The following is a 14,423-nucleotide window of genomic DNA, read 5'->3' as shown; positions in this document are numbered from 1 at the left end:
ATGTTGGGACCGTAGATATTTAGTAGGACCACTTCCCTATTCTGTAGGATGCCATGAAGTAAAACGTATCTGCCCAGAGGGTCTATTGTCGAGGCAATGGGGATAAATCGAATACTCTTGTGAATAAGGGTCATAACCCCGCGGCTTTGTGTGGAGTAGGAAGTATAGTATCTCTGCGGTCCCCAAGTTTTAGCAAACTTCTCACAGTGGTCAGTTACCGCATGTGTCTCCTGAAGAAACAGGATCTTAGTCCCGTGTCGTTCAGCCTGGAGCTGCAGTAATCTCATTTTCTTAAAGTTCCCCAGCCCCGCACGTTCCAACTCAAGAATGTAAGGTTTTCCTCACTCGACACACTCAAAGTAGACATAGAAATACACAGGTGGATGGAACAGTGCCCCCCATAAGCGGGCCCCATTGCTGTCAGATCTGTGATGGCATAGAGACCCTGGTTCCCTGAACTCTACCTTCTCTGTAGTCACCAAGCCTTTTTTAACGTAAACTCCCCTACCCACCACCCCCTCCCACATCCCTCCCCCAATCAGAGAGATGAACAACCCATGTACAACCAACCAAGTCAGAAACACTGGCATCAACGCCTGGGGGGCCTGTACGTCAGCCTGGCGGCGATGCTCCGTACCTTGAGGCAATTTGAGGATAAACTTAATGCCTGGCCATGAAAGCAAGTCACATACGGGGATGGACCCGCGGGGGGGGGGGAGGAAGGCACGACCATCAATAATGAACCAATGTAGCGAGATTATATGGGGTAACCATCCGAACAGCTTGAACGAGATGGTGTATGTGTTCAGACCCGATTACAGAAACTAGGGATTACCACAGTGTTTCGGGATACTCGAGCGGGCGAAGGATGTATGTGGTGGATAGCTGGGATGCACTGACGGAGAGAAGTCAGTACCGTCCTCAGATCAGCAGCTAGCCCCCACTGCATCATAACCCAACACCAACAGAAGCATCGCTTAGAGAGAAAACAGAGACATAAACATTCACACTTATAATGCCAACAGGACGAGGTGTGCAGCAACCCCCCGGCCCAGAAGTCCACGCAGTACCGCAACTGATAATGCCGGAACCCCGCAAGGCCAGCCGAGTTCTGGGTTACGGCCCAATGGTGGCGACCCCACAATAAGAGCATGTTGTGTTAGAACAAAAGTACAGCGTGTGGACCAATGGAGCAAGGCATAAGCAATGGAAGTGATTGTTGCAAGTATAGTTCAGCCGGGAAAATGTTCATCTATAAACTTAGAGGCCTCCTCCGGTAGCGTGAAGAAGTATACTCGATTCGCATGCTCGATCCGGAGTTTGGCGGGGTATAGCATAGCGTATTTGACCTGGAGCTCGCGCAACCGTCTCTTCACCGCCAGGAAGGATTTACGCTCACGCTGGACCGCCATCGAGAAGTCCGGGTATAGATGGATTCTGGCCGCGCCCAACAAAAGGTCTCCCTTGACTCTCGCCGCCCTGAGCAGGGCATCTCGGTCGCGAAAATTAAGGACCCTGGCTATAATCGGGCGAGGAGGGGCGCCAGGCCTAGGCTTCGCTGTAAGTGCACGGTGGGCTCTCTCGATTGCAAATTGTGAGGAGAGTTTTGGGGAATCAAGGAGTCGAAGTAGCAAGCTCTCCACGTAGTCCTCCATGGGTTCTTGTATGCCATCCTCCGGTACCCCGATTATACGGAGGTTGTTGCGTCTTGAGCGAGACTCAAGATCCTCATTTTTCTTCTCCACCTCTGCTACGCGTGCGGATAATGTGGAAACCTCTGCCCGAAGGGAGCCCAGACCGTCCTCAGCGGTGCTCACACGTGATTCAATCTCAGTTACACGACCATCAGTCCTCTCCATGTGTGCCTTAATGGAGGATATCGTACCGTTCATGTCGTCTAGTTTACTATGGATCGTGGTGAACCCCTCGCGAATGTATTCCATCATTTTCTGAGATTCGGATGGTTCCAGTTCATGTGCAGTGGATGGTTCCTGTGCAGATGTCTCCGCGCCAGATCCTCCCGGGGGCTTCGCAAACATGTTGATAGAGGATTGCTTCTTTCCCATCCTCGTTGACATGGTGTCGGTAAAAGGTGAAGAGAAATCCGGTGGGTCGGAGGACAGGGGGACGCCAAGAGAGAGCGCCAGGTATGTGTGAGGCCACAGCCGGCTGGCGACACGAGATGCGGTGTTTCAAATCCAGAAGGGGGAGGCCAATCTATGCTGGGTTGCCGGGTCCGGGCCAGGAGGGTCGCCCAGGACAGCCGATGTATGTGGCGGCCAGTGAACCACAAGTACTCCCCCGAGACCCTGAGGAGGCAAGGGGCAAGGAGACAGTAACCAGTAAGAGAAACAAGAGGAGCCTCTGGTAACTATTGCGATGAGATGGGACAGCCAGGTGGTCAGCACACTAGTAGAGCAATAAGGCGGGTATGGTCCAAATCGGTGGTGCCTCCGTACAGTAGATTCAGGGGTCAGAGCATTCCTCGGTACAGTAACGTGAGCAGCATTGGGTAAGTGGGGAGGAGCCGATGCCTCGCGCCTCCTCCATGGGCCCAGGGAGCGGCGCGGCAGAGGATGAGATGGGACAGCCAGGTGGTCAGTCCTCTGGTAGGGCAATAAGGCGGGTATGGATCAAATCGGTGGTGCCTCCGTACAGTAGATTCGGGGGTCAGAGCACTCCCCGGCACAGTAAAGTGAGCAGCTTTAGGTAAGTGGGGAGGAGCCGATGCCCCGTGCCGCCCCAACGGGTCCAGGGAGCGGCGCGGCCGAGGGTGAGATCTGCCGGGGGGTGGGCTCCGGAGGAGCCGGCCCCCCCCCCACAGAGTATCAGGATGCAGGCGGAATGTGGCTATTGTCACAGGGCAGGCGCCGCGCCCAAAATCATGTGAGGGATTCCGATGTGCTTCAGGCGCGACTCCTCACCGCCCAAGGCCGCCAATCAATGTGGTGCGTGCCGCGGAGATCAGGGACCCGACTCACCGCCCGGAGCCATGGATTGGAGGCTCGATTCAAATCGGCACGCCGCCTAGGATGGGGCAGCGGAGCGAGACGCTCTCGGATCCTGTCAGCCGCTCCTCCCGAAGGCAGTGGAGAGCGGTCGCGCAGGGCGGGGAGGACGCCCCTCCCCCCACGGAAGGCCGCAAGCCGCGGCACACGGCCGCGATCCCCCGGAGCCCCGAGGGGGATCGGAGGAAGCAACCGCTCCCGGCACTCCCGTAGGGGCCAGAAGGTCCGCGGCCAAAGAAGTTAGGAAGACGGGACGAGGCCAGCAGGGTCCCAGACACACCAGCTTCCCCCTCTGTCAATTATATGTTGAAGCGCCGAGGCAAACAGGAGGATTTCGGTAGAAGGAGCGCCTCGCGGCTCGGAGCTGATCAGCAGGCGGCCATCTTCGTCGAGCGCAACAGCGCCCCCCCGTCCACTCTTTTTGAGTCCAATTGCCAGTGGTAGTTCCTAGGTCTATGTTTTTTAGAGAAAACCATGATTTTGCTTTTATCGATGTTGATGTTCAGACCATTTTAAGCAGAATAGATCACTAAGAAGTCAAGCATATGCTGCAGACCTACTGGTGTGTAATCTAATAACACCAGGTCGTCAGCATAAGCAAGCCATCCGATAATCACATCATTAATCTTTATCGAATTTGCTTCCGGTATGATGAAGGCTTTCATCAAATCGGACAAGTATAGACTAAATAAAATCGCAGCAATCATACATCCCTGTTTGACCCCACAACTGGTTGCCATGTTGTGCGAGAGTGTTCCTGCTGCATTTAATCTTATTCTGACTGAGGTATTTGTATGGAGTAGCATCAGCATTCTTAAGAGGCCGTGAGGAATCCCCCAGGAATTCAGTTTATGCCATAATCTATTTCGCAGGACAGTATCGAATGCAGCAGAAAAATCTATTTGCGCACATTAGACGTCGAGATTACGAGTACCCCATGCATGCTCTATTGCAGATGTAAGCATCAAAAGGTTATGTGTGGTACTAGACTTATTGCTAAAGGCTATTTGATTCGGTGGTAACATTTTTGTCTGGGCAATCCAAGTATTCAGTTCCCGAAGCAATAGTTTTGTAAATATTTTAGGCGATGCATCAAGCATCGCCAGCATTCTAAAGTTTGCAGATTGATCCCACGAGCCCTTCTTATGTACCGTTAATATATGGCTAGTTTGCCATGAGGCAGGAATCACACCCAATTTACCGATTTGTTTGAAAAGTAACAATAATGCGGCACCCCATAGTTCTGGTTGTTTTTTTATCACTAAATTACAAACACCATCGGACCCAGCGGCACAAGAGTTCTTCAAGTTTTCAATTATCATGATAATATCTAATTCAAAGGCTTTGCAATCCCAAATTACATTTGGAATTGGAAGAATATCACCAGATACGGTCTTTCCCAAAGTCTCTTTTATATATTGTTCCCACGATGCTTCAGTAATACAATATATATCGTCAGTTCCCGTTTTTTCTGTCTTCTAAGCAGCTGCCATATGCATTGGTTATTATTTGATAAGGCCATCAATGCAATGTTTTTCCATTGTTTGATCTCACAATCCCTTTTGTGTAGTCTAAGCCACTTTCTATAGTTCTTTTTAGGTTTTTTAATATGGCATGCAACTGCATGGGCTGATAATGATGTGATGTTGTTTCTTGTCACACTCCGAATTTCACTACGAAGATTCTTTTTTGCTTCATTGATCATCTTGTCATTACCAGGCCTACGAGGTAACGCAATGTTAGAACGTTCACCTACTGTTTTTTACATTCTCCGCTTGGCCACCTGTTTTTGGATGTTCTTCATAAACTGGGAGAAGTTTGAGAAGATTTGGAGCAAACAGTTATTCCCCGATATACCCTCATTAATGAATTCAGGTAGGAGCACAGTGACTGCTTGATTAACGTTCTCGATATTTCTCTGATGCCATATTATTCTATTTCTCCCCTCGCTAGTATGGACACTCCCATTTTCATCATACTCAGAACTTTCATCACAAATACCATGAGAAGCAAACAGGAGACATAGAGGAAGATGATCACTCTCCTCTCTCTCGACAATACCCATGTCTTTGATACTCTGAAGGCCCATGGTATTTACAATAATATAGTCTAGGGTAGTCGCAGATTTACCCCCAATTCGAGTGAATGCCATTGTCGCATCACCTGGAGTATGACCATTTAGTTTCACTGAGTTATGTGCATTAATTAGATTCCCCCATATGAGCCCTTGCCTGTTATAGGGCATTGGACAGAATCCTGATCTTTTTTAACCATCCAGCCATTGCACATTCTGTCTAAAATCTCCAATTTTTGTGTTAGAGTCACCACAGAGCCATATTGAATGGCGATGACTGTACAACTTTAACACAATGTCAACAGTCTTTACATTTTCTAACCTCATGCCCATGTTAGGGGGATCATATACATTAATGACAATTACCACTTCCCTAAACCATGATAATTTAGTGACCAGGACATTCTGTGTAGACAAAGGTAATTTCACTATTGACCATGGTGGGTGCACAGATGCCAATAATCCCCCACCCCCTTTGGCCGACCAAGTGGGCACTTGGTAGCAACCTGATGTACAGTACTTCTGTCATCCAATTGAATCTCAGATGTAAGCCAAGTTTCTTGGATAGCCACAATTTTAAATAATGCCAAATGTTCAACTAGACCTTCCTTTTCAAACAAGTGCGAGTGCCCTCTGGTATTCCAGGAGAACAACAGCTGTCGAGAATTCTGTCATTGACGAGACCCAGCAAAGTATAACTTAAATGTCAGTGGCAGCCATTGCCAGTAACCTTCTGGGATATCATTGGTGACTTCTTTAACCACATTTGGAGCCTGAGTACTTGGGCTCTATACATGACACTGGCTCTCCAATTCATTGGAGTTAATACAGGTGACACCGATGCGGTAGATGACACAGGTGCTTTACGAGGTTTCACAACTGGAATCATCGCTTTTTGTACGGCATAACCCATACGCAAAAGGTCAACTTCAAAACCCATGATATAATTCAGGGTTGCATCAGCTACAAAACATACATTAGTAACATATTGATTAGGGAGTTCAAGCTGGTCAAACAACTGTATGTCATCTGAAGTAATTACCCTCAACGGCACAATAGATTTAAAAATACACAGAACTGCTGCACGGTTCAATTGAAGTAGAGGTTTGTCCATATGACCTGTGATATTTGCAAAGCAGACAACATACCAAGGGTGGCATTTCCCTTTCCACTGTCACATGGAACCCCAATATTAGGTTTTGTCAACACCCAAGCTTCCGGAAGAGTCTTTTGCATCAAAGCAACCGGGGTAGCGATATTTAAAGCAGGCCCCACCTGACTTGGTTGCGTTAATGCAGGGACAAATTCCTTTGCAAGGGGCAATGGAGTATCATCCAACACATAAACAATATCAGGATCTACATTTATGTAACTAGTTGAAGCTACCCCAGCTAAGGGAGTTGCATCCACAATTCCCAGAGCATTACTTACTGGTTTCACAGAACAAGAAACATCTGCCGTTGGAAGAGTATCCTTCGATGGAACACTATTTGGCCCAGCATGCGATTTTCTTTCCCTTTTCACAATTTTGTTGCTATACATAAATGCTTGATGCACACGAGGATTTTTCTTTTTATTTGAGATTACCTTTTTTTCGTCCATCCCTCCCTCCCAAGGTGATATTAGATTTAACTGTGTAACCTTTTTCTGGAGAAATTGCATGTGCAATACTTCGCTTAGTTGCACATACTTCACAACGTTGCTCTTTAAGTTTAGAATTAATTAACAATGATTGCACATCAATTTTAGTTTCTAGATGGGAGCATTTCTCAAGCAGCATAGTAAGCAGATTTTCTAAGGCATTGAACATTTCATCAGAGTTAATGCTATTATCGACGTCATTATCACAAAAGCCTTCCCCATTATCAATTTGCGGGAAGATGGCACAGGATCAATCTTTCCGAGATGCTCATTTGAGGTGAAACTAAATACAGGGGGTATAATATTCTGCAGCCTTTTTGGCTGACTCATCTTTCAGGGCCAGTATGGAATCAGGAACCAATGTAATAGGCAGCTTGGTAGGTGGGGTAAAAATCATCGGGGTCACTGCTGCCTCAACAATCGACATTTCAGGGTCAATACCCATATATTCTATATCAAACTCTTCCAACTCAGAGATAGATATGTCAATAGCACTCTCAGCAATACCAGTATTCTCCCTATGGATCATTACCTCAGTGGACCCAGGAGCCAATAGACCAGCTTGGGATATCGTACTGCGCACTACGCCAATTACTGATGGCACATCAGCAACTCCAGGCATAAAGTCGACAGCTTTGGGATCAAGGAGGCTAGTAGTGACATCTACAGCAACATTTTCTACCTGGGCAATACTTTCAATATATTCACTATGTGGATTCGAATGGCCACATAATACATCACACAGGAGTTAGGCACTTAAACATCCCAACTCACTTTTCAACTTTGAGACCAAATCATCGGATGCCATGTTCAGAGATTTTCTAGCCAGAACAGTATCAACAGTTTTGGGCAATGCTGGCAAGATGTTTTTTTCCCCAAAATAGTCAGTGATCGGATTTCCCAATACTACACCCTTTTTTGGGCGTGTGATGATTTTCGGTACGCAAATCCGTCTATTACGTAGGTTCTTATGCAAAGATAATTCTTTTTCATAGTCATCCATGTTAGCACATATGGCAATAAGGGTAAAAAGGGTAAAAACTAGTACAAGACTATTACAAGACTGCTTAGCAAAAATGCAATTCAAACAAGATATAGTACTAGGAATTAATGAAGGACAAGATAATCAATACTGGAACTCCTCCCAGTCATGATAAAGAGCTGACATTGATTAAGGGAAACTCTTAAATCTGAATGAAGAAAAAGGAATAGACTTGTGCCATGAAAGGAAAGGGACAAACACAACTGAAATAAGACAAGATGAGAACAAGAAGGAAAGAAAGAGTAATCACGTTAAAGAGACAGTTGACATTTTTAATAATCCCGTATCAGAACTGTGTGATTTAATTAAAGTAGTAACCAAGGCCTACCTAAGGATCCTTTATCGTACTGAACTTGGTGAAGAATCAACTCACAGGAGAAGGGGGTCATTCTCCTGTGCCTAAATTGTTCTAATAGTGGTAGGATTAGAATAGGATCCTTTGGACAGTGGACTAATCTTGATTTGGACTCTCACTGATGACGGACGAGCACCTTAGTTTTGTTATGTAGGGCACACACTTGGCATAGAGAAAGATAGGGGTTTTCACCTTTCATTTAATAAATATCAGCAGTGAAATGGGAAATCAATCTCTTCTTTTTCTGACCTGCCCCACCACACAGAACCACACATTAATTCTATCTAAAGCAGGTACATCCGAGTGCTAGCTAAGGACATTCTCCAGCCTAAGATCTTGGTGGCTTGGTGAGTGGGTCTGCTATAGCACTCAAGCCTTGAGGAAAACCTCTTCCATTGACTAAGGTCAAAAACATGGGTTGCCAAACACCAATTGGTGAACAATTGCAATGAAACAATCACAAGGCAAGGTTGCTGTTCCTTGTCATAATTAATTCAAATTCTTTGAAGAACATGCTGTCAAGTTTCCAATTTGGAAAGGATTATAGTCAGGAATCAGCAGCCCAGCACTTTGCCCTGTGCTTGTGGATGAATCTCTGTGACTTCAGCCCAGCCCTGTGTCCGGCACACCAGGATCACCACCTGTAAATAGCCACACCAAGTCAAGTGAAATGTAGGTGAAGTGGGAGAATGGAAGACCAGGCTCCCGTCCTTCACCTCTCGCGCTTGGCCTAGAGGGTCACGACCCAGACACCCGCCACGAGAAGAGTTTGTCCATTTACCAGACGACCAGATACCCTGGTACAGGAACATACGGATGTGTCCATCTGCCTGCCCAGCAGCCCGCACTGGCCATGCCGACACCTGCGGCACGGATCAACTAGACTAAAATCTACACGTCGTTAGAGATGCCATGACGACCTAGACAACGGGAAGCACATCTGTACAAATATACACACTGGACATTCCCACACCAACCTACACGAAGAATATACTCAGTGCTATGATGTAGGCGACAGGCATATTCACGGACGTGCATCTTTATTATTTTTACATAGGCTTTCAGAATGCAGAAACGCAAGACGCGTCATGAACTCATCTACTAGCTTGCTCACGCTTCTCTTGAAACCAGTTACCACCATGAGAAGTATAATGAAGACACGATACTGGTCATGAAACTATATGCTCCTATAACCTAAAGCACCTGTGCACCAAACGGACCACTTATGCACCAGGCCAAGTAGGCCTCAAACAAGAGCTCCCGTGGACATTAACAAAGCAAGAGTCAGGTTGCTGATCCTGCAGAATGAGCTCGGCAAAACAACCAGCCAAGGTCGCAATGTTGCAAACCCACCGTCCAAGAACAAATCATCAAAGGCACGATGTTGCAACCTCGTACTCCGCGCACCAGCGTTAAAGTCACACCGGCAAATTAAACCAGGCGCGCAGTAGAAAAACAATATTAATTGTGCAGAATTCTGCCTCTTTCACGGTCCCTCCCCACGTGACCAAGCCGAACCTGACGAGATGCCAAACCCAGGAGAACAGAGGCGTCTGGATCCCTCGCTACGAAACACCGGCAGATACACTTGAAAGGCTCAATGGACATCTGCGACAGTGGGAGCGGTCAGCCTTCCAGCTATGAATAAGTCCTCACATTGTCTGCACGTACCTATAGTGAAACATTGTTGCACCTTGCAGGTACACCGAGAGCTGGGAACAGCGGTGGTCCCAGGCTGGGAAGCTCACGGGCGCACCAATCAGAACATGGGGCTCTTATCACTGACGCCAGTAATATTAGCCAATCCTCAGGAGTCTTCATGTAACAATTCTCATGTATCTAATTGTAGGGACAACCCAGATATACCACCTGACTACCCTTTGTCCACTAACATCGTTCTCTATATGTGTGCTATACTAACCCTACCACTCGAACACCCAATTAAGAGTGGCGATAGGTTTTTTGTTAACTTTCTGAAGTGACGCAAGTAGCGCGTCATAATACAGTAAAAAGGGCCTGCGAGCCCCACGAGTGTGTGTGTGTCAGGACGGACGCGTACGCTCCTTGACCCATCCCTGCCGTTTTGTCTAATAAACAGCAGAGTCACCTTGCTCCTTGTGTGTGTCTCATACTCTATCTCATCTGGGATATACACGGGAGGAGTTGGGGCCTCCCTGCCTGGAGGTCTGCGGACGGCCCGGCCGACCCCGGCAGAATTTCCCCCCCGACAAGTTGGAGGCACTGCTGAGATCTGGTTAAGATCGACTTTTTATTTTTACTTTTTCCAGGCACTCCCGTTGCGAGGAGGCCCGGCGGCGCGGCCCCCTCTGCCGTTGCCCCCTTCTGAGGACTACAGGACCATCGCGGAGCTGCGAGAAGACCGGACAGCGCAATCCGGATATTGGCCCTCGGGAGCCGGTTGAGAAGTATCCCGCCCGCGGTTGGCGAGTGTCCAGACGTGGTCCAGACGAGGGGAGGTGGCGAGCCGCTTGGAGGGGTGCACGCAGTCGAGCGGCCCTGCATCGAGAGAACTTGGTGAGCATGACACGCACAACGAGCAATGTGTTGTACAGATGCGCGGCGAAGGTCTAACAACTTAGTGTTGCTAATGGAATGAATGGTAGCGAAACGAGTGCGAGAGCAGTCGGCTACGTCACGCGAAAGAGGGGGGCGGAGCACGAAAACATCACGTGTGGCCGCTCGTAGACACTGATTGGCCTAAGTCGCGACTACGTGTAAGGGTGGGTGTGTGTGGTTTCCTACGATTTGGCATTTATTGATCAATGAGTAGACGAGGTTCCCTATTGTTCGAGCAAGAAACTCGATAGGTAGATGACGTTTCCCTGTAGGCGGTAGCTAGTTGCCTAGTTGCCCAATACGGAAGATAATTGGCTGGTTAAGCCCTCCTGTTGAGGGGCGTATCACACGCGAGGCGACACAGCGTGCGCAGTCCGATTATATTATTGATTTGATTACCTTGTTCCAGGAGAGACAGGAAGACAGCTGTAGGGTTAGCGGGGGTAGATTGCAAGTGTATTTTGAACTTAAAAAAAACATAATAAGAATGTACCAGTAGCTCGAAGAGATCGGTGACGTCACCAGTAGGGATTTAATAGGATATCGCGAGCACAAGGAACTTTGGGTTTGAGAGTGGTGGGGAAGAGAAACATGATAAGGGAGCGGATACGGAGATAAACGATAGACGAGTGGATCGGAAGAGGAGAAGGGGAGAGGGGCGTGGCTGCGCACGGAGAACGCCGGCCACGGCAAGTGTAAAAGGGGGAGGAGAACGGGGAAACAGGACGACTGTATAAGATCGTCGTAAGGGGTACGCAGCCGCAGGGGGCCGTAGGGGAAGGAATATATAATATAAAATCATACATATATATATTTGTTTTTTTATTGCATAATTTGTCAAAGGATTGTCGTAAGTCCCCACACTTACGGGGCCAGGTAAACAACATAAGGTTGCATATTGTAAACTGCTAGTGAAGGGAAGGGTAACAAGTGGAGCACTACTATGTCATACGGGACAGGGTCGGGAGGGTGGGGGAACACCCTCACTACCCCACTACAACACATATGCACCACACTGCCACCCCATAGGGAGAAATTAATTAAGTACAGCATAGAGTGGACCCAGGGGACGGATAACAAAATGTTAACACCATGGCCGCCTAATGGTAGTTTCGATCCATATGCCCAACATTCACTGCTAAACCATCTGCACAATACATACAAGGGGAAGAAGTTGGCAAGCCATGTGGAGGTGTTTAACTTATGGAGGATGTTCCAGGGGTCCCGACCAGGACCAAATGGAATGTTCACTATGGGGGAAACACCGGAAGAAAAGGAGATTAAGAAAGAAGGAACGGATGGGGAAAAGGGGTGTCAAAGCACAAAGAATACGGGGAACGGAGGACAGGGAGGAGAAAGGATTGATAAATCAGACGACGTAAAAAAGGAACCGAGCAATGAGATACCCATAACACCGGGAGTGAAAACAGAGGGAGGAGGGTTGTACCCTTTAAGAGAATTAGGAGAAATAGAAGGACAGTTAAGGGCGGCTGAAGGATACTCAAACCCGGCATACAGCCCTCCACCATATGTGGCTCATAGGAAGATGACAGTGGGGGAGGGGAGGATTGGAGAAGAGCAGACTGTAGAGATAGGAAATGATGAGTGGGTAGCTGCACAGATATTATTAAAATTACGAGGTTCACTAACTGGAGAAGAGAGGGAGGTAGTAAAGAGAACAGACGAGGATAGTACAAGAGAGAGTGAAATGAGGGGGGAGGAGCTATTATGGCAAAAGGAAGAGATTTTGGAGGAAAGATTAGCAAAGCTAAGGGATGAGCAGAATGAATTGATCAAACAGCTTGAGAGGGAGGAAAGAGAGAGAGTGAGGAAAAGGAAAGAAGGTAAGGACGAATTGGAAAAATTAAGGGAACGAAGTGAGGAGCAAAGGAGAGAAGCTGAAAGGGTAAAAGCAGCAGCAGACAGGGTGTCAAGAGTAGTGCTGAGAGAAAAGAAGAAGGAAGAAGAAGAAAAGGAAAAGGAAATGGCAATATGGAGGAGGAGGGTACTATCAGAGACAGCTAAGAAATATGAAGAGGGGAAAGTAATAGAAAGAGAAAGGGTGAAATGGGAAAGGAAGAAAGAGGATGAAAGAATATTGGAACAGATGAGCAACGAAGTGATGGAGGAATTAAAAAGGAAAAGGGAGGAAAATAGTAGGGAGATGGAGGAAAGGAGTGAAGGGGAAAGAGAGGGGAGGAGTAGGGAGAGTGAAAAATGGGGGGATGTATATAGAAGTAGAGAAGTAGCAACAACATCAGCACCAGGGGGAGCAGTTGGTAACAAAGGAAGAGGAGAAATGGACCTAATAGACTTAGAAACAGTAACAGTAAAAGGGAAAAAGGCAGAGTGGGGGATACCATTTATGACTGATTTTTGCAGTGAGGAGGAAGAAGGAGTAGAGAGGGGAGGAAGAAAGAGTGAAAGGGAAAGCTTAGATAAGCTGTACCTCACTCGAACAAACATAGACTCGCCATGGATCAGTAGGAGAAGGGAGGAGCTGGAGAGAAGTGAGGAGGGGGTGCAAAAGCTAGTGGAAAAACAAACCCATGAAGCCACACCATCGCCATCCCCATCACTCCCTCCCCCATCGCACCCTACATGCTCAACCGCCACACGCTCGCTGCGCACAATAAAGCTCGCGCCCTTCATGGACGAATTGACTCCCTATGCATGTCGGCTTAGAGACCTCCCTAGCCGCAGGCAAGATAGACAAATAAACATGACCACATTAAACACAGGAAATGACGAAAAAAGGGGAAAGGACGGAGAAGGAGGTAGGAGCAGGGGTAATGAGGACGAACTTGAAGAGGTAAAGGAAACGGGAGAAGAGGAGGGGTGTGAGGACTCGATATTATGGAACGTAAAGGGTGACACAAGACACAACTTAATGCCACTGTTGGAGAGAGGAGGGGTTAGACCACAGTATGTACCTTGGAAGCATACGGATAAAGAAAATATAAAATGTAGGCTCCCATCATTAAGTGGAGGTGCGGGTAAATGGATATATGAAATGGAAAAACACACCGCAGGACAGAAACTAGCAGTAGGAGATGTGAAGGGCCTGTTAATATCAATATTAGGGGATAGAGCGGATGACATTTGGAAGAGAGCGGGATTCCATGGGGTAACAATAACGAACACATCGCATGATGGGGCGCCATTTGCAAACTGCAGACATGCGCTATGGCAGGCACTGAGAGTACAGTACCCAGACACATGAGACATAGGAGCAATTACTTCCCGTAAGATGCGTGAGAATGAGGATCCTGTTGATTATATCCAGGATATTCAAGAGAAGTGGCGCATGGAAACTAGAGAACAATGGGACAAAACACCAGCCATATTTTATCATATACTAGTACAAGGGCTCCCAGAAGGAGTTCAGAAACAACTAAAGAAAGTAGTGGGGATGGAAGCAAAACCATGGCCAGAAATACAGCTGACTATAGTACATCACTGCAGGACATGGCAAGGAAAAATGAAACAAAAGGAAGAGGACAGGAAAACAGAAGAGGCCAAACTAGTACAGAAAAAACTTACTAAATACACAATGGAAGGGCACTAATAACTACGCCCACGCCAATGGCCCAAAGCCCCACACAAGTAGTGGCTGCACAAGATCCAGCTCAAATAGCACCTCCACAAAGTGTAATACAGCAAGTGCCGCCACTGCAATTACACGCACCAAACATGGGAGGAGGGTACCCAATGCAAGGAGCTGGG

Source organism: Ambystoma mexicanum, chromosome 2q (assembly GCF_040938575.1).
Source record: "Ambystoma mexicanum isolate Mex_15411 chromosome 2q, UKY_AmexF1_1, whole genome shotgun sequence".
Classification (NCBI taxonomy): domain Eukaryota; kingdom Metazoa; phylum Chordata; class Amphibia; order Caudata; family Ambystomatidae; genus Ambystoma; species Ambystoma mexicanum.
Note: the sequence above shows the minus strand (reverse complement) of the source record.